Source organism: Chionomys nivalis, chromosome 3, assembly GCF_950005125.1.
Source record: "Chionomys nivalis chromosome 3, mChiNiv1.1, whole genome shotgun sequence".
Lineage (NCBI taxonomy): Eukaryota > Metazoa > Chordata > Mammalia > Rodentia > Cricetidae > Chionomys > Chionomys nivalis.
In genome coordinates, this window is record NC_080088.1 from 57,819,446 (window position 1) to 57,838,672 (window position 19,227).

At 45.7% G+C, this 19,227-nt stretch overlaps 2 pseudogenes; one reads left to right on the forward strand and one right to left on the reverse strand.

Annotated features, from left to right (window-relative positions):
• Positions 1-1,903: 1,903 nt before the first annotated feature.
• Positions 1,904-19,107, reverse strand: LOC130871277 (golgin subfamily B member 1-like; annotated as a pseudogene).
• LOC130871777 (pre-mRNA-splicing factor ISY1 homolog) lies at positions 12,398-13,877 on the forward strand (annotated as a pseudogene).
• Positions 19,108-19,227: the final 120 nt, after the last annotated feature.

Here is a 19,227-nt window from a genome sequence, read left to right on the forward strand (position 1 = left end):
ACTTGGCTGGGCCCGTGGTCCTAGATGGCTGACCACATCACGTCCCTGAGTGCAAGCCATTTCCTTGTTCCTATCTTCCCATGCTCATTGTCAACCACTGCAAGCAGACCTGATGGCCATCATAAGTTCAGCACCAATTAGCAAACTACTATCTTCCCATGCTCATTGTCAACCACTGCAAGCAGACCTGATGGCCATCATAAGTTCAGCACCAATTAGCAAACTTAGTGTTATGTGGATTTCTCTTCCACACTTCTCTGGGCGCCCAAGTCTCCCAGAACTCTGAGCACCCACTTTCACTACTGTTTGTTCGAGCTCACAGCTCCGGCTCTTCAAATCCATACCTGGCACCTCACCAGCTGCTGCCACTTCAGGGCAAGAAACTGAGCAGCGGCTCCAGTTCTGTTTTCAGGTTTTCTATCCCTGAAAACCTGTGTCCCGCCGCACTGTCCTCATGGCTACTTCCTGAAGTTTGAGTCAGTTCCTAAAACTTTAAGTACTTAAAAGGGTGAAGCGTTTCTGTGTCTAGTGTTTTGAAAAGTTTTTTCAAGTCATGGGATAGTTATAAAAATGACCACATCTAAGCCACATCCCTAACAGTTAAGACACGTTCAAGAATGCTCTAGGACCACTCTGTGTCCTACGTAGGACAGTTGCATCTAGGATAGTAAAAGAATTCAGAACAAGCTAGCGGGCTGTGGTGGCAAACATCTGTGATCCCAGCACTCGGGTGTAGCCTGGGCTACAACACTGTTGTAAAGGTCTGGTCTGAGGGAGGAAAACAAAAACAACATTGGATGTGGGCTGGAGCAATCCAGAGAGGCTTCCTGGGACATGATCTGTATGTGAATCTTGAAGGGCAAGCCTTAAAAACACCTCTTCATTACTTATAGCACTTACAATGAGGCTCATACAGAACTGATGTCAAAAGGATAAGTCATGGGAAAAGAGGGAGAAAGTTCTAGCTTGTTGGGAAACTGTGTGGAGCCTGAGCTCACTGACAGAAGTCTGACTCCAGATGAATTCCTCCAAGAAGCAGGAGCTGTGAACTCTGACACACTCCATACTGTTAAGAGCTGTGGCCCTTCCCCTCTATCTTCAAGTCGGACATGCCCAGGTGACTTGTTTGGGCCAATGACATAGACCCTTTCTGAGGGGAAGGCCACTGAGAGGTTGGAGGCCTGTACTGTGGCTGCTTTACAAATAATCCCCCAGGGAGACTCCTCTGACAGCCTGAGGCCCTCAGTGACAAGGAGGATGCACAGAAAGTCTCAAGACCATCCTAAGACTTTATTGAATTTAATTGAATTCCAGTTATTGGTTCTGACCCAGGCTCTTCTCATCTTGGTGGGCTGCGGAATTGTGACCTGACTGGCTTAGAGATAATGAACCCAGAAAGGTTCTCAGACTGGTTTCACCAGTCTCACACTGAAGAGAGCATCTCAGCAGTAAAACAGAGCATTTCTGCAGGAGAACAGAGAGTTCCTGCAGGAGAACAGAGCGTTCCTGCAGGAGAACAAAGCATTTCTGCAGGAGAACAGAGCGTTTCTGCAGGAGAACAGAGAGTTCCTGCAGGAGAACAGAGCGTTCCTGCAGGAGAACAAAGTATTTCTGCAGGAGAACAGAGAGTTCCTGCAGGAGAACAGAGAGTTCCTGCAGGAGAACAGAGAGTTTCTGCAGAACAAAGCATTTCTGCAGGAGAACAGAAAGCTCCTAAGGTCCCTTCCATGGATGCTAAACTTGGGGCATTTTATTTGTTCTGCTAAAGCTGTTTTAAAGTAGAGAAAAATGTAGAAAGGGGAACACTTCTAGCTAACTTGGAATTCTAATCCAATGTCAGAATTAGAGTATCAGAGCAGACATTATAACACATCATATGGCAATGCAGTTCTCTGTTGTTATGAGAACTTTCCAAGGAGATGCAGATGGGCTGGAAGTGAGAAGGCTGTTCTAAAAACTACAATTCTGACATTAGAGATGACGGAATTACAAGTTCTGAGAGCTATGGTCGAGTGAGGAGTTTATAGATGACCTGTGAAACACAGGATGAGGAGGACGTGAACCATCAGGAAGTAGATGGTTGCAAGAAGTGGCACTCGGGTCTGGGAATGGCAGAGTGAACGCAGAACCTGCTTCCATCCAGCGCCACTCCGGGTCTGAAACAAACAAAACAACAACAACAACAAAATGAAGGTCAGCTCCACCTGAGGCTCTTTCTCTTCACCAGTAATTCTGCATCTCAGCCAACTGATCCCATCCTCATAGCAGAGGGGCATCCGGGAAGAAAGTGTCCTCAGTGGCTGACCACCAATACCACTGCCCATCTCCGTACCTCAGCCAGGTCCCACCGCAGAGCTCTCCCTGCGTCCTTCCCTCTTACCCTACGGCAGCTGCTGCCTGGGATGTCTATCAACACTGACATCTCCTGAGCACCACAGGGACCAATGATAGGAGTCCGGGCTGAATCCCATTCACTCTGCTCCAGCCTGTGTTGAGAGAAAGATACAGCACATGTCCCCTGCATGAGAATCTTCCCAGTCATTCCGGTCTGAACCAGTCTGGTCCAGTCGGGACCAGCCTAAACCAGTTTGATCTGGTCTGGACCAGGTTGAACTGGTCTAAACCGGTTTGATCTGGTCTGAACCGGTTTGAACCAGCATAAACTGGTTTGATCCGGTTTGAACTGGTCTAAACCGGTTTGAACTGGTCTGAACCAGTCTGAACCAGTTTGGTCAGGACTGAGTGGGTTTGATCCGGCCTGAACTGGTTTGGTCCAGTCTGAACCGGTTGAGACCATTCTGGTCCAGTCTGGACCAGTCTAGGATCCTGGCTTCAGTGCTTCTGGCTGGGATACTGGTTAGTGTCTTCCCCATGGAAGCTCAACTAACAACAGACCTAGACCCCAATGCCCATTATGCCTCATGAACCACATTTCATTCAGAAACTCACCATTTCTCTCTCCCCTTCCTTCTTCACCACACCCTGGTCTTTTGTTTTTGAGAAAGGGGCTTATTATGTAGCCCAGACTGGCTTTGAATTTACGTTTCTCCTGGCTCTACTTCCTGACTGGGATTACAGGTATGCACCATCTCACTCGACATTTTTTTTCAATTTATAATAGGCAAAAGAACTCAAGAAATTCTGTCGGACTCTTAGCATGAGGTTGAGCTGCAGTACTGCAGCTTCTGCTGTGATGTCTGCTGATGTGCTTATTACTTCATTCTGGAAATTCTCCATTTAAGGAGAAGCTGCCATTACTCAGTAGCCTCTGCAAACAACAGGGTAAGGCGTGTCTTGTCACTCATTTGCCTACAGGGCAGACGTTTTAACTGGAGTGGGGAGCATGCAAAGCCCCTTCCTCTTCATGTTTCTTCCCCACACAGGGAATCTCCACACTGGACACTTCTCTGTGGGCCGCTCTCTTCTTCAGCAGAGAGGAAACGCCTTAATCTGAACCTGGTCCAGGTGGGCCGTACTTAGTCACCCTGCTCTCCATTCTGGGATTTTTGTTGTTGTTTTGGTTTGGTTTTTGAAACAGGTTTTCTCTATGTAGCTTTGGAGTCTGTCCTGGAACTTGCTCTGTAGACCTGACTGGCCTTGAACTCACAGAGATCCACCTGCCTCTGCTTCCCAAGTGCTGGGATTAAAGGTGTGCATCACCAACACCTGGCCTCCATTCTGCTCTCAGTCGGAAGGAAAGGGGGGAGGGGCTAACCTTAGGTGACTGTGGTCCAGACACAGGCTCCAGAGTCATCCTGACTAAGCTGTCTCAAGTGGTCTGGAGCCTCCCCATGGACCAGGTTTCTCATAAGTGGCGGAGAAAAACGACCATGAACAAATAGGTCTGAAAGTCTCTGCAAGGCCACTACACATGCTTCACTGAGTTCCCGTGGAGCCTGCCCTCAAGGCCTAGATGGTGTGGAAAACAAAGAGCTATATATATGCTGGGTGGGAAAGGAGGAAATCTCAGCTAAGACCTGCTCCCTGGGGAAGGCACTGCAAGAAGGCAGGAACACCCCCACTGCCGTTTATTCTGAGGGAAGAGACGGCAGACACAGTGACTCCCTTACACACATGGAGGTGCCTGCTGTTTCTTCCCACGTTAAGGAGATTCCAGCAACAGAACACTTGTAGCCTTACTACCTTCTCACACACAGTGACTTCCGGTTTCCTTGATGTGGAATAAGTAACGACAGTACACAGCTGTGGCCTTCCACTCACACTCGGGGTAGAGGGCCCACAGTATCACACACATCCATGCCCTCCTAGCTGGGCAAAAGCCGGTGACTGGCAAAGGGAAGTTCCGGGTTAGGTAGTGCATTGCCAATAAATCAAGCCACACTCTTTCTTAAGTGGTCTTCTATTTTCCCTTAGGTTACAATCTTTAAAATTTCAATTGGCCTAGCTAGGTGGGGTGGCATACACTTTTAATTACAGCACTGGGAGGCAGAGGCAGGTGGATTTCTGTGACTTCAAGGCCAGCCTGGTCTACAAATCAAGTTTCAGGCCAGCCAGAGCTACATAGAAAGACCTTGTCTCAAAAACAAGCAAACAAAGGTCTGGGTATCAGACAGGTAATGAGAATGCGTTCATTTGGCCCTCGAAAGACTCTGACACTGGGGTCGTGGAGATGGCTCAGGAGGGAAGAGGCTTGCTTTGTACGCATTAGGATCTGCTTTCCACCCCAGCAGCCATGTGAGAGCTGCCTGATTGTGTGCACCTGCAGTCCCAGGGCTAGGGAGAAGACAGAGGCAGGAGGATGGTCACTGAAAAACAGCAAGTGCCAGGTTCAATGAGAGACTCTGTCTCAGGGGAATATGTCAGAAAGGGATACACTAAGACACCTAACATTGTCATCTGACCTTGTCCCCCTGCCCCCAACATGCACACACACAAGAACCCAGCTTGTACCTCACATAGTTACTGCTGGGATGAAGTAAGACACCTTACATAAGCTTCTTTGTGTAACAGGGATGGGAAAAATATTTCTAACCCCTGCGACCTACGACCCAGGAAAGCACAGGCTTCTGAAACTCCACAGGTACCCTGCTTCTTGATGACAACTCTCAAGTTGCTCTAGGACCACATCAAGTCAAGGGAGATTAAGATCTTAACTCACCCTGAGCCTGGTCGCAGAAATGTGCAGGAGCGAGGCCAGGGAGGGTGAGGAGGGAGCAGGAAGCGCCTCCCCACACCTTACCTTCTGATCTGCTCCTCGGCCAGGCCAAGGAGAGTGCGTTCTCAACGGCCAGTCTTTGCTCTCGCTCTTCTTCTAGCAGCTTCTTTAACTCACTCACTTCTTGTTTCGTGCTGCAGAGCTGCTGCTGGACTTCAGACAATCTGGACGGTGAAAGGCAGGCAAAGGGCATCACTGGATGTAGGACCCGATCTCGAATACATCTTCACAAGGCGGAAGCATTTCCCCAAATAGGAAAACTAAACTAACATAAAGTCCAGCTACAGAACAATTACAGCGGGAAATACCTACGGGGAGATGCGAGCCTGCAGGAGCAGCTGTGACTCCAGCGTTTGTAGTGCTGCATGTGTGCTCTTGTGTTACAAGCACTGTTCACTTCTCGCACAACATGTTAGGTACTGTCGCATTCAATCTTTACATCACTCTGTGACGCTGGTCAGATACTAGGACTCATTAAGAGTATACGGTGAATTCTGCTCCACCAAGATTACAACCCAATTTCATTAAAATAGCACACACTGGTCATACACAACAATAGGTTTCATTATGATCTTTCCATACATGTAGACAAGATCTTTTTATCACATTCACCATCACCCTCTCTTGTCTACCACCCAATTTCTTTGCACACAGTGTAAGTGATGGAGGAGAATCCTGCTCCTCTACCTTGGCTGTGGCTCCCCTGTGGCCTCCGGATCCCTCTTTCTCTTTCCATTCATTTCCTGGGGCGCTCCTGGAACATCATCTACATTTGGTGGCCCCTAGAAAAAACAACAGCGGAGCAGTTGTGATGGAAGCTCTTCAGACACCTTGTGTGTGTGCAAACTGAGAGCCTTCCACTGTGTAGGGAAGCGACAGTCCCTAGCTATCACTCAGAGCACTTCCTGCCACTGCCTTACCGCCTGCAGCTCCTGCACCTGCTTCTCCAGGACAGCGCAGTGCTTGGAGAGGTCACTGTAGTGATGCTGGTTCTCGCGGAAACTCAGGCTGGCGTCGCTGAGCTGGATGGAGAGGGTATTCTTCTCCTCCAGTAGCTGAGAGAACTGAGCAGGGGAGAGGATGAGTACCACCCAGGACCACATCACTGGAAACATCACTGGCCTGAACTTGCAGAACCTGATTTGTAATGCAGAACCTATCTTAGAATCCTACCGCAGTATGCTTCTTCAAAGGGAAAAAATACCTAAATGTTTCAGCTATGAAAGGAAACTAATTCTGGAAGAATAGCAGGAAACTGGTTTATTTTTACTGGTTCCAAGGTCTATGAACTGAACAACGATTAAACAGAACCCCCTAACAAAAATTCCTGTAGAACAGGCTATTCCAGAAATGTAAGCAGAGGGCAGAAGGTTGGGTCCATGCTTAAATTACTAATGAATAACAAGCCCTAGAACTCAGTATGGACAGAGAGCAAGCTCACACTTAAAAATGTGTGTAATAGTATTACTGGGTGGACATGTTTCCAAGAGCGCAGACAGAAGTCGTATGTGTCTATGTGGACTTGAGAAGCGGAAGTGGGAGCCCAGATGCTCACCAAGTGGAAACAGTACAGTCCCAACGCCAACCTTTCCTCTAGGTCCCGAGGGACAGGAAATGGTGGGAGCTGTCCCTGCACAAGTTCAGTGTTGGTTGCCCACTACCTGGCAAAGCAATCTAAGCCTCTGGTTTCTAAACCACAAAACCTTTTTACAATGAGTGAAAACATTTAGCTGATGCGGCTTCTACCAGCTGACTGGGACTGGACTCCTCTGAAACCAGAATTGGGATTAAACTTTAGTCATGATTAACACGCAGATACATTGGTAGCATGGAGACGTCCTCCTGAGTACCCACCACAGAGACACGAGAAGGCCTGGGTCACAGGGAATGGATGGATTTGGCTGGGAGTCTTGTGTTTCCTTGAGGATTCTTTTCTAAGTGTTTGTGTAAGAAAGTTCATCAATGCTTCAGAGAAAACAGTTTTCTAGAGACATGTGGGAAAACGTATTGGATGCACACAGATAGCACACATGATTTCAATGTGCTCTGTAACTGAACATGGCTCTAGATGACTTTGTGTGTGGTTGTGACTCTGAAGATCAAGTTTCAGTTTACAAAACATTTGGACAAATACCATCTTCATTGATAGAAGCAGATAAAGGACCCCCCTCCTTTTTTACAAATGGAAAAAAGAAATAAGCTTACACTACTCAAGGCCATGGTACCAACAGTTCCTAGACAAAGGCTCACAGGTATGGGTCTCAAGTGTTGAGTCCCACCTGCTTAATGTGGGGAGAAAGGTGTTACTAAAGAAAAGGCTGTGAATTTTTGGGAAGCTAATATTTGAGGGTGGCGGGCCGAATAGAATACGAACTCCAGGGTGAGGACTCACACCATGTTCTCCTACCACAGGAAAAGCATTCCTAACTGGAATGAACAGCCCAGGGCACACCAAACACAAGTAAACACAAACAAAACAAATCTCCCCAGTGTTTAAAACTGTCTTCTCATTTTGTCTCTAGAAAATCTAGAAACCGAGGGCAGACCCATAAACTTGTTGGAAGCGAAGGCTTATGAACTACAAAGACAAATATTTGATCACTAATCAGCCACTCGTAACCCGTCTTGGGTGTCTGCATTCTGTCTCGGTTTCCGGGGTTAGGAGCAGGCACAGGACCCAGGGGCACGGCCCTCCCAGTGTCCATGGAGTCTCACTGGAACAACCACTGCTCGTAGGAACTGCTGCTGTGGGGCTGCCACTGCAGAGATGTGCAGGGCGCAGACTACTTAGGCTCCTCAGTTTCTGCCTCTACTTTACTCACAGGCTAACTGAATTCAGTCCACTAAGGCTAGACTAACATTACACCATTAGACACGTTTAAGGTTTCTAACACATTCCTACACTGCACTGAGACATTGAGCTAAGCAGGCAGAACTGTGTAGAACACCTTAGCATTCAGCAAAGGAACGAGGGCAGACAGAGTTAGAGAGAAACATGTGTGACGGCCCCTCAACTTCATCTCACTCAAGTGAGAAGCTGGGACCTACGGGGAGTGAGACTAAGCTCACGTGACTTAAACTTTTACGTGTGTCCTCAGTTATGGCCAGACCCTCAGCAGGCTAATATCAGTCACTTGTTAACTAGTGGATGAGTGGGCTAGGGAGGTGCCTTCCTCACAGCCAGATTCTAAAGTGAACTATTTCTTATCCCGAGTGACAATGGCCTATAGCAGTATGTTCATATTGCAAACGGCTCCATAAGTTCTCAGGTAGGTGCCTGTGACTGGAAGAGGAATGGTGGACTGGTGGGGGTGTGGGACATCCTGGCTTCCTATCCTGACCGCTTGTTATACAACTCTTTGTGAACATGTAGCCTGCTATGCCAATGATCTGTTACTTTTGTGTGTTGACTGATGTAGAATATTACTTTAAGGTGTGTGACTTTTGTTTATGTTGTATTTGTTTAACTCCGTGAAGCTGTGATTCTTGGCCTGTCTAAAACACCTGATGATCTAATAAAGAGCTGACAGCCAATAGCAAGGCAGGAGAAAGGACGGGCGGGGCTGGCAGGCAGAGAGAACACACAGAAGGAGAAATCTGGAGGGAGGAGCAAGAGAAAATAAGGAGAGGAGGATGGCAGAGGCAGCGCCCAGCTACGCAGCAAGACACAAAGAGTGAAAGTAAGGTGTACGGAAGTCAGACAAGGAAAAAACCCAGAGGCAAAGGTAGTGAGAATAATTTCAATTAAAGAAAAGCTGGAGAGAAACAAGTCAAGATAAGGTTGGGCTTTTATAAGTAATAATAAGCCTCCGTGTGTGTATTTATTTGGGAGCTGCATGGTGGGCCCCCAAAAGAGCTAAGTATAAAAAGAGTAAAACACAATCAATTACATTTTACTTCAATAAAACATTTAAAATTTTTCAGCTCTTATCGTCTACCAAAATAATTTATTTCATCACCTATAAACAGCTGTTTCAGTTTAAAATGCTGTCATAGGAGGAGAAGCCTCGACAGAGCCACAGACTAGCATTTAGAGAGGAGCAAGAACTGAGGTGTGACCAAAAAGATGTCACTGGGTCTTCACAGTCACAGAGCTACAAAGGTCAGAACCTCTGTAATAGGTCGGTGAGAGAAGACCACTCCCCACCAAACAAAACTAACCCATTTAGTTCATCAATTCGTTTGGATCCAAAGCCAGTGGAGTCTCTGACATTCTAGTGATGTTTGGATTTATAATCTAATGAGTCCCTTCTATGTGTGGTAAACACACTAGTCACACATGTGACCACTGACTTCAGAATGACTGCAGCCTCGAGCAAGTGTGCAAAGACCTCTGGGATGAAAGTATGCCATGGTACAAAAGCATCTTCTAAGGAAAACTACGGAAAACTGAGTAAAACAGAGTTGAGGGAGCCAGCGCAAGCAGGCTGTCTCTGGCTTCAGAATGACCATGAAGAAGAACGCTGTGTACTAGAGTCATTAGCAAGGAGCCTCATACCCTCTCCACTTCTTTAGTCTCTGTTCAGTAAGCAGCTTTAAGGTTAAGATATAGCTTCCTAACAAGATTTTAATCAGAAAAGAATGGAGCTAATAATTTTATTTCTTTTGTTTTATCTGTTTCTTTTGAGTTCAGCCATGAGCCCATTCCTAAGATACAAAATCTCTGCGTGCTATTAAAATGGAGTATCTGGACCTAAGGAATAAAAACAGCCATCATAAAGCTATGACAAGTTCACCAATATAAATGGCATTTTTTGGGGGGGGGTTCTGGTGTTTCCTACTAAGATATGAACTGCTTACCATATTTCTAGCTTCTTGTACCACACTTTCCTAGCTTGGCTTTAATATCCTAGCTACCATACTTGCATCTACCAAGCTTTTCAAGTGACTGCTGGGATTGCCTTGCCACCTGCACCATTCTGGACCCCATGGATTTTATCCTAATGGAGGCGCCATCATCCTACCTGTGCAGCTTACTCTGCCTGTGTCTGGCTGAGCTCAGTCCGCAAAGTGCTATTGAGTTCTTCCTTTGCTTGAAGCTGCTGCTTCATCAGGACAAACTCCTCCATCTCTGCCGAACTCTTATCCAACTGAAGGGGGAAAATATTTCCTTAAGCAATGGGGTTGGCATTCTTAGTTCTTTTGACTTTCTCGTTTGCCTTGAATACCTACCATATTTCCTTCTAATTTCCACTTTAACGCAAAAAAGAATTTCATTTGCTAATTTTTTAAAATATTTATTTATTTATACAATATTCTATCTGTGTGTATGTCTGCAGGCCAGAAGAGGGCATCAGATCTCATTACAGATGGTTGTGAGCCACCATGTGGTTGCTGGGAATTGAACTCAGGACCTTTGGAAGAGCAGGCAATGCTCTTAACCACTGAGCCATCTCTCCAGCCCCTCATTTACTAATTTTTAATGTATCATTGAATTGCCAAGATTTTTTAGAAGAAGACAGAAGCAATAGCAATATGTTTTTCAATTTCTTTGAAAGCTAGCATGGCAAAGAGACAGACCAATTAGACAGTGAGCAGAAAAACATGGACAACAGTAACAATATGTAGGAAACTATCCTACAAAAGATGGGCTAAACAAGTTGAGGGTGCACCATGAAAATCAGGATTTTCTTGGCATTAGAGACTGCAAAATAAAAAGGAGACAGCACTAGAGCTACATCTGATGGTCCTGTGGAACAGGAAAAAAATCCAAGGTAACCAAGAAGAATTTGTAGGAATAGGTGGTAGTCAGCCTTAGAAGAGAAGCGACAGATCATGGGTGAATGCAGGCCACCCACAGGAAAGACTCCCATATGAGATCTGCATAGCTAGAGGCTTAGCAAAGGTCCGGTGGCACTAGCACTTGCTGCTCTTGTGAAAAGATCCAGGTTCGGTGCCAGCACCCACACTATCTGTAAGTCCAGTTCCAGGAGATCTGATGTCCTTGTCTGACCTCTGGGGGTATGCAGTGCATAAACATCCATGCAAGCAAAAACATCCACACAGAAAATGAACAATTACATAATATCATTAAAAAGTCAGGCATGGTGGCTCATGCCTATAATTCCAGCACTCAAGAGGCTGAGACAGGAGGACTGCCACAAGCTCAAGGTAAAACTGGGCTACAATGTGAGACCTTGCCTCAAAAACAACAACAAAAATCATGAAGAATAAGGAAAGAACAATATGCTGAAAGACATTGTAACTTACTTCAGAGTTAAACATGTTCAAGAAAAATGTACAGGACAGGAAAGGAAAATTAGAAAAGTTTAAAAAGTAATAAAATTCATAAAGTTGATATAAAATAAAACTCATTTCAGAAGAGAAAGCAAACACAAAACGGAATGCCTTGAGTTAAATAAGAAAAAAAGATAATCTAAAAACTATTAATCAAAATTGATTAAAAAAAATACACAACCAAAAATAAAGGTTAACAGAAACCTGCTAGGAAGAAAATGGAAGCATCGGAGCTGATCAAATGCTGTGAACCATGCAATTCCAGAGTTTCTGAGAACACGTGGTCCATATATGAAAGCATACACTGAGTATGTACAAATGCCAACGGAGAAGGGCACGCACACATACAAACACTAAAAAATGAGTAGACGTGGAAGTAAGGGAGGAGCCGACTGATGGGAGATCGCTACTGATTGTCGAGAAAGAGGCATTGACCATGGATAGCCGTTGGCTGGTAGGGATCTGTTAAGCTATAATAACGAGGTGACTCACTCCTACCTTCACCGCTTGTTCTGAGTGCGCCTGGTGAAGCTGGGCTCGCAAATGGCTAATTAATTTCTCCTTCTCCCGGAGTTCACGTTTTATCTCTTCTACTCTCGTCTCTTCTGTGGAATTCTTATCATGCTGAAAATTGCAATAGATTGAAGTCGCTTACTTAAGAGGTATAATTAATATATATTTTATCTTTTACACTATTTTCCTTTTAGAGACATTTAATTACATCTTCACCGAAGTGATAGGAGCACTCAGGAGCTAGAAGCAGGAGGATCTCTCTTAGTTAGAAGCCATCCTGGTTTAGAGTCCCCATAACAGTCAGAACTACATAGAAAGCCTGACCTGTATCAAACAAACAATAAAACCAATCAACCAACCACAACAACAAAATTAAACAACAACAGAAGCAAGAATAAGAAACTAACAAAAAGGGATGAATTTTGGGCTGGGAAGATAGCTGAGTTTAAGAAAGCTTGTTCTAGCCCCGACTGGTCCCGGACTGCAAGGCACGCTATTCTGCGGCCCGGCGCCTGGGCGCCCTCGCCGGCACCATGGCCCGAAATGCAGAAAAGGCCATGACCGCCCTGGCAAGATTTCGTCAAGCTCAGCTGGAAGAGGGGAAAGTCAAGGAACGAAGACCGTTTCTTGCTTCTGAATGTACTGAGTTGCCCAAAGCTGAGAAATGGAGACGACAGATCATTGGAGAGATCTCGAAAAAAGTTGCTCAGATTCAGAATGCTGGTTTAGGGGAATTCCAAATTCGAGACCTGAATGATGAAATTAACAAGCTACTAAGGGAGAAAGGACACTGGGAGGTTCGAATCAAGGAGCTGGGTGGTCCTGACCATGGGAAAGTTGGTCCTAAAATGCTGGATCATGAAGGTAAAGAAGTCCCAGGAAACCGTGGCTGGTGTCAGAGAGCTATTTGAGAAAGAACCCCCTCCCTCCTCCCAGAAAGACACGTGCTGAGCTCATGAAGGCGATTGACTTTGAATACTATGGTTACCTGGATGAAGATGATGGAGTTATTGTGCCTTTGGAACAAGAGTATGAAAAGAAACTCAGAGCTGAGCTGGTGGGAAAATGGAAAGCTGAGAGAGAGGCTCGGCTGGCAAGAGGAGAAAAGGAAGAGGAGGAGGAAGAGGAAGAGGAGATCAACATCTATGCTGTCCCGAAGAGGAGTCTAATGAGGAAGGCAGCCAGGAGAAGGCAGGGGAGGATGGTCAGCAGAAGTTCATTGCTCACGTTCCGGTGCCGTCGCAGCAGGAGATGGAGGAGGTGCTTGTACGGAGGAAGAAAATGGAACTGCTGCAGAAATATGCAGTGAGACCCTGCAGGCACAGAGTGAAGAAGCCAAGCAGCTGCTGGGGTACTAGGATGAGCCAAGCCCTTCTTGGACTCTGGGAGATCTGGTGGGTGTGCTTGTGATGCACCTTGGGCCTACCCTCCTCATAGCTCCCCTGAGCTGAGGCTAGACTGACCAGTGCTGGGAGGCCCCGTACTTTCTCATCCTTTCCTGGATATGTGAGCTGGCCCTGCCCCTGACTTCCCAGTAAGCTGTCAGGATACCGAAGACTAACCGTCACTTTTTACAGATACCTTTGCTACCATACGGCTCCACTTATTTTTATTTTGGAGTGTGTAAAATCAGCTCTCTCGCTGAAAATTTATTCTGCCTCGTACTATGATTTTGGGAAGAGAGAAGGATTAATTAGTAACCAACATTTTAAAAATGCATGATTTTTATCCAAATCATGTTCTGATTCAAAGGCGTATCTTCTCTGGAAACTGAGATGGTGTGTCTGCCCTGAAATGGAACTCCACCGTCAGCGGTAGAGCCTTCCCCATGTGCTGGTTAGAGCTTTACTTTCCACGGTCCCCTCTGAGAATCTGCTTCACCCTCCCTCTCCTGTCTTGTGGACAGGAATTCTAAGTTTGCAATTTTACTTTTATAACTTGTTTCAGAGAAAGCTACTTTTATAAAATATTTTAATAAGAAAGGAAAAAAAAAGAAAGCTTGTTCTACAACCACAAAGATTAGGGTTTGGCTCCTAGAACCCACAAACACCTGTCACTCCAGCTTCGAGGGATCTGACACACCCTCTTCTTGTCTCTGATACCCTTCTCTGTCTGTCGCTGTCCGTCCATGTCCCTGCCACACACATGCACACTGCGCTAAGCACACCATGGCACACCATGGTTACAGGGCTGTTGTGACTGACAGCTGGAGCGGACTGGGACGGCTGGACATCGTTTACTGAACACGGAAAGGGAATGATGATAGAAGATGCTGGCACGTCTAAGGCCTGGGGGCTAAGTAGTAAGCTAGAGTGAAATGCAGAGTAGAAAATGGATAAATAAAAAATCTGACAATGCGACTCAAGGGAAGTCTGAAAGAATCAACATGAAAAGGAAAGGGTTAGTGCCTGCCACCACAGCCAGGGAAGAGAGTTATCACAGGAACCATAGAGGAGGAAAAGAATTGAAAGAAATTACTTGCTTTTAAAACCAAGTTTGCAATGCTAAACAACCCTATTCTATTCCCCTCCTTCTCGTGCCCCTGCTGTAGGAGGGGCTAAACCCAGGGCCTTATCCACACTGCATGGGTGCTCTTCTCCTGAGCCACATCCCCAGGGCAGACAAGGAACAGCAATGTCCCTGAAAGGCAAGGCTAAGCAGGGCACTGGGAGGTAACAAGTGCCCTCAAGGGCTGTAGCTCAGAACTTGAAAAACTCCCCTCAGAACGAACATTTCTGATAACATAATATAGGGGGCAGGGGCAGTCGAGGCCACAGTGGCCCAACAGCACCAGTGTAATCTGCACACGCCCCCAAAACCTGGAGGTCCCTGCTCTCTACATAGATACCCGAGTGTGGCTCCAAACAGAAAGGCGAAGAGGACACCTGGAGCAATGCCACACCCCTCTAAAGACAGCTTTAGTCCCTCTGCATCCCGACTAGACGCTGCTCTGTAAACCTTGCCAGCCTCCTTACAGGGACACCAGGGTGGGCCAGGCAACTCAGCTCATAGTTCATAAAACATTAATGAACCACTATTCACTTACAGAAACAGAGAATATTCTTTATTAGTTAAGCAATAAAGGGATTTCAGAGCCAGGGAAAAACCTTAGAGATCACAGTTTTTTTTTTGTTTTGTTTTGTTTTTTTTGTTTTTTTTTGTTTTTTTGTTTTGTTTTTTTGAGACAGGGTCTCTCTGTAGCTTTGGTGCCTGTCCCGGAACTAGCTCTTGTAGACCAGGCTGGCCTCGAACTCCCAGAGATCTGCCTGCCTGCCTCTGCCTCCCGAGTGCTGGGATTAAAGGCATGTGCCACCACCGCCCGGCTGAGATCACAGTTTTTAATGTTCTAACCAATAATCAAACTCATCCACAAAGTATATGTTTCTCCTCTCTGTCTCACTCCAGAACTCGTGTCTTCCTGTCGGCCCTTTGAGAGTCTCACTGGGAGTCTGGGTAACAATTGCCAGCTCAGGCCCACATTTCCGTATGCCTTTGCTCTCCCAGTGTGGCCTTCGCTCCAAGCAAACCACAGGCTCAGGGAAGGGGAGCGCTTCTGATGTATCATCTCCCCACTGCAGATGTGCTGTGGTAGGGCTCCTGGCTCAGAGGACACCCAGTCTCTATCCAGTTCCTGTACCTTGGAGAGCAGCTCCGCTGCCTAAGGTTCGGTAGATGTAGGCAAAGCTGCCCCTCCTTGTGCCTTCATTTCTTCGAGGTGTTTGTTCAAAGAAGTCAGTTTCGCTTTTGCATGAAGTTTTATTTTTTTTTTAATTTTGTTATCAGCAGCTTTACACTCCTCCTGCCGTAGAGCAATGAAGACAATAAACGAGTTTACCTAGCACACAACTTGCTGGCGGCAGGCAGAGCATTACAGCACTTAGGAATAAGAAGCAGGTCTAATGCTCTAAGCGGATGACCTGTCTTTATCAAATGCTTAGCAAATAGCGAACGACAATACCTGCAGCACTTCGTCCTTCTGCTGGAGCTGAGCATCCTTCTGGCTAATTGTGTCTTTCAGCTCCACCACTAACTTCTCGGCTTCAGCCAGGCGTTCCAGAACATCATCTTGCGTGCTATTATTCAATTCCATGCTAAATTCCTGGTGTAATTCCTGAGATTTAGACAGACAGCAATAAAAATAACGCACAGGGGAAAGGCAATGACTCTCTGCAGGGACTGCTCCATCCTCACCTCAATCACTGGCCAACTCCTCTCTTTTGAAACTGAGCCCTAACTAATCCCACAGCAGTTATCCTTGCCATTACAATATAGTACTTTGTCTAATTTAGAGGATTTGTTTTAAAACTTGATTTCTCTTATATATGAGTACTGTGTATGTACACCTGCAGGCCAGAAGAGGGCACCAGATCCTATTGCAGACGATTGTGAGCTACCATGGAGACTGAAAACTCAGGACCTCTGGAAGGGCAGCTAGTGCTCTTAACTGCTGAACCATCTCTCCAGCCCCAGAACTTTTATTATCCTAATTTTATCCAAGAGGAAAATAAAGGGAGTCAAGGATTACATAGAATTAAATGGAAGAACCCAAAATTTAAAATTAGAGCTGAGCCGAGGGCTGGAGATGTGGCTCAGCTGGTGAAGGTCGCACGTGCACAAGGCCTGACTTCAGTTCCTGGTCCTGCATCAACTGTCATGGATGGCAGCACACACCTAGAATCCAACACTCAGAAGGCAGAGGCTAAAGATCAGGAGCCTAAGGTCATCTTTGGCTAGTGACAGAACAAGTTGGAGGCCAGCCTGGTATACATGAGATCCTGTCTCAAACAAAATAAATTAAATTAAAGTAAGTTATTTGAAAATTAAAACAAAACAAAAGCCCTTAACTATTTAGCTTGCCGTTTGTCTTTGAAAAAGCTAATGGACTTCTTTTGAATCCTTAAGGGTTGGAAAATACAATGCAAACTATAAGAAAAACAGACAAATTTATAGAAATAAACAGAGGTTTTCAAACAAAAATGGTGCCCTAGTCCCATTTACTCTTTACACTTTCCTGTGGAACAAGAGCTATGTCCCTAGGAGGAGGAAGGGGAGGAGAGGGAAGAGGAGTATGTTAACAATAACTTCTTTTTTTTCAATTTTTTGATAATTACATTCTTTTTTATTTTTATTTTTCCAATCAAAAATTTACATTTCCTCCCCTCCTCCCACTCCCCTCCTACTCCCCCACTCCCCCACCTCCCTCCCCCTCCCTCCTTAAGAGAGGGCAAAAAACCCTGCCCTGTGGGAAGTCCAAGGCCTAGGAAGCTGTGCATCCAAATAGACTAGGGTCCCAAAAAGCCAGTCCATGCAGTAGAAAAAAGTCCCAGTGCCTTTATCAATGGCTTCTCAGTCTGCCCCAATTGCCAGCCACACTCAGAGAGGCCGGTTTGATCACATGCTCGTTCAGTCCCTGTCCAGCTAGATTTGGTGAGCTCCCATTAGAACAGGCACTCTGCCTCAGCAGGTAGAGCAACCCCTCGCGGTCCTGACTTCCTTGCTCATCTTCTCCCTCCTTCTGCTCTTCAACTGGACCGTGGGAGCTCAGTCCATCGCTCTGATGAGGGTCTCTGTCTCTATCTCCATCTGTCACTGGATGAAGATTCTATAGTGATATTCGAGATCGTCATCAGTGTGATAGTGGGACAAGGGCAGTTCAGGTACTCTCTCCTCTGCTGCCCAAGGACCTATCTGCAGATATCCCAAAAGACACTTAAGGTCATGTTCAACCTCCTTAGCAATCAGAGAAATGCTATCATCAAAATCAAAACAACTTTGAGATACCATCTTACACCTGTCAGAATGGCTAAAATCAAAAACACCAATGATAGCTTATGCTGGAGAGGATGTGGAGTAAGGGGTATGCTCATCCATTGCTGGTGGGAATGCAAACTTGTGCAACCACTATCGAAATCAGTGTGGCGGTTTCTCAGGAAATTGGGAATCAACCTACCTCAGGATCCAGCAATACCACTCTTGGGAATATACCCAAGAGATGCCCAATCATACTACAAAAGCATTTGTTCAACTATGTTCATAGCAGCATTATTTGTAAGAGCCAGAACCTGGAAACAACCTAGGTGCCCCTCAATGGAAGAATGGATAAAGAAAGTGTGGAATATATACACATTAGAGTACTACTCAGTGGTAAAAACAAACAATTACATGTTGAATTTTGCATGCAAATGGGTGGAAATAGAAAACACTATTCTGAGTGAGATAACCCAGACCCAAAAAGATGAATATGGTATGTACTCACTCATTAGTGGACTCTAGCCATAAACAAAAGACATTAAGCCTATAGTTCACAAGCCTAGAGAAGCCAAATAGCAAGGTGAACCCAAAGAAAAACATATATAGATCCTCCTGGAAATTGGAAGCAAACAAGATTGTCGGGCAAAAGTTGGGAGCATGCAGGTTGGGGTAGGGGTGGGGTTGGGGGAAAGGGAGAGGGAGAGAGAGAAGGGAGAAGGGAAAGACTGGGTAGAGTTTGGGGGAGTGGGAGGGTGGAGATGGAGGAAGGGCAGCTATAGGAGCAAGGAAGAAGATATCTACATTAAGTGAGTCATTTTAGGGGTGGCAAGAGACTTGGCTCTAGAGGGGATCCCATGGGTCAACAATAACTTCTTAAGACAGTACTAAACTGGCTAAGCAGACAACAGAGACCCATCTTTCCCAGCTCATCTACACTTGGTTTCTGTCCCCACAGCTCTCGGACTAATAGTCCTTAGCAGAGGATCATTTACAGAGTGGCAGTGGTTTTCTTAAACATCACTTCTACTGCATAAGAGAGGATGCTCACATCCCTCTAGCCTAAGGTATTCTTCTCAGAACAACACACAGCAGAGGTCTTGTTATTCTGGATCTGGACAAAGTTACTCACAGCTTTAAAAGGAGCTTTCATGGGGTCTGGAGAGATGGCTCAGTGGTTAAGAGCATTGCCTGCTCTTCCAAAGGTCCTGAGTTCAATTCCTGGCAACCACATGGTGGCTCACAACCATCTGTAATGAGGTCTGGTGCCCTCTTCTGGCCTGCAGGCATATATGCAGACAGAATATTGTATACATAAAAAGTAAATAAGTAAATATTTTGAAAAAAAAAGGAGCTGTCATGTTCTGGTCAGCATCACATCCTGATAATTCATGTAAAACAACATTCGCCAATCCTGACAATCGGTTCAGCATCTCTGCGAGTGAAATAGAAAAGATTGATCCTTTTCTGATTTTCAATGAAACCCTAAGAAAATTTCCCTTTTCATGTGTTCCCTGAACCCCGTTCTTTCATGTAGTTTTCCTGATAAACCA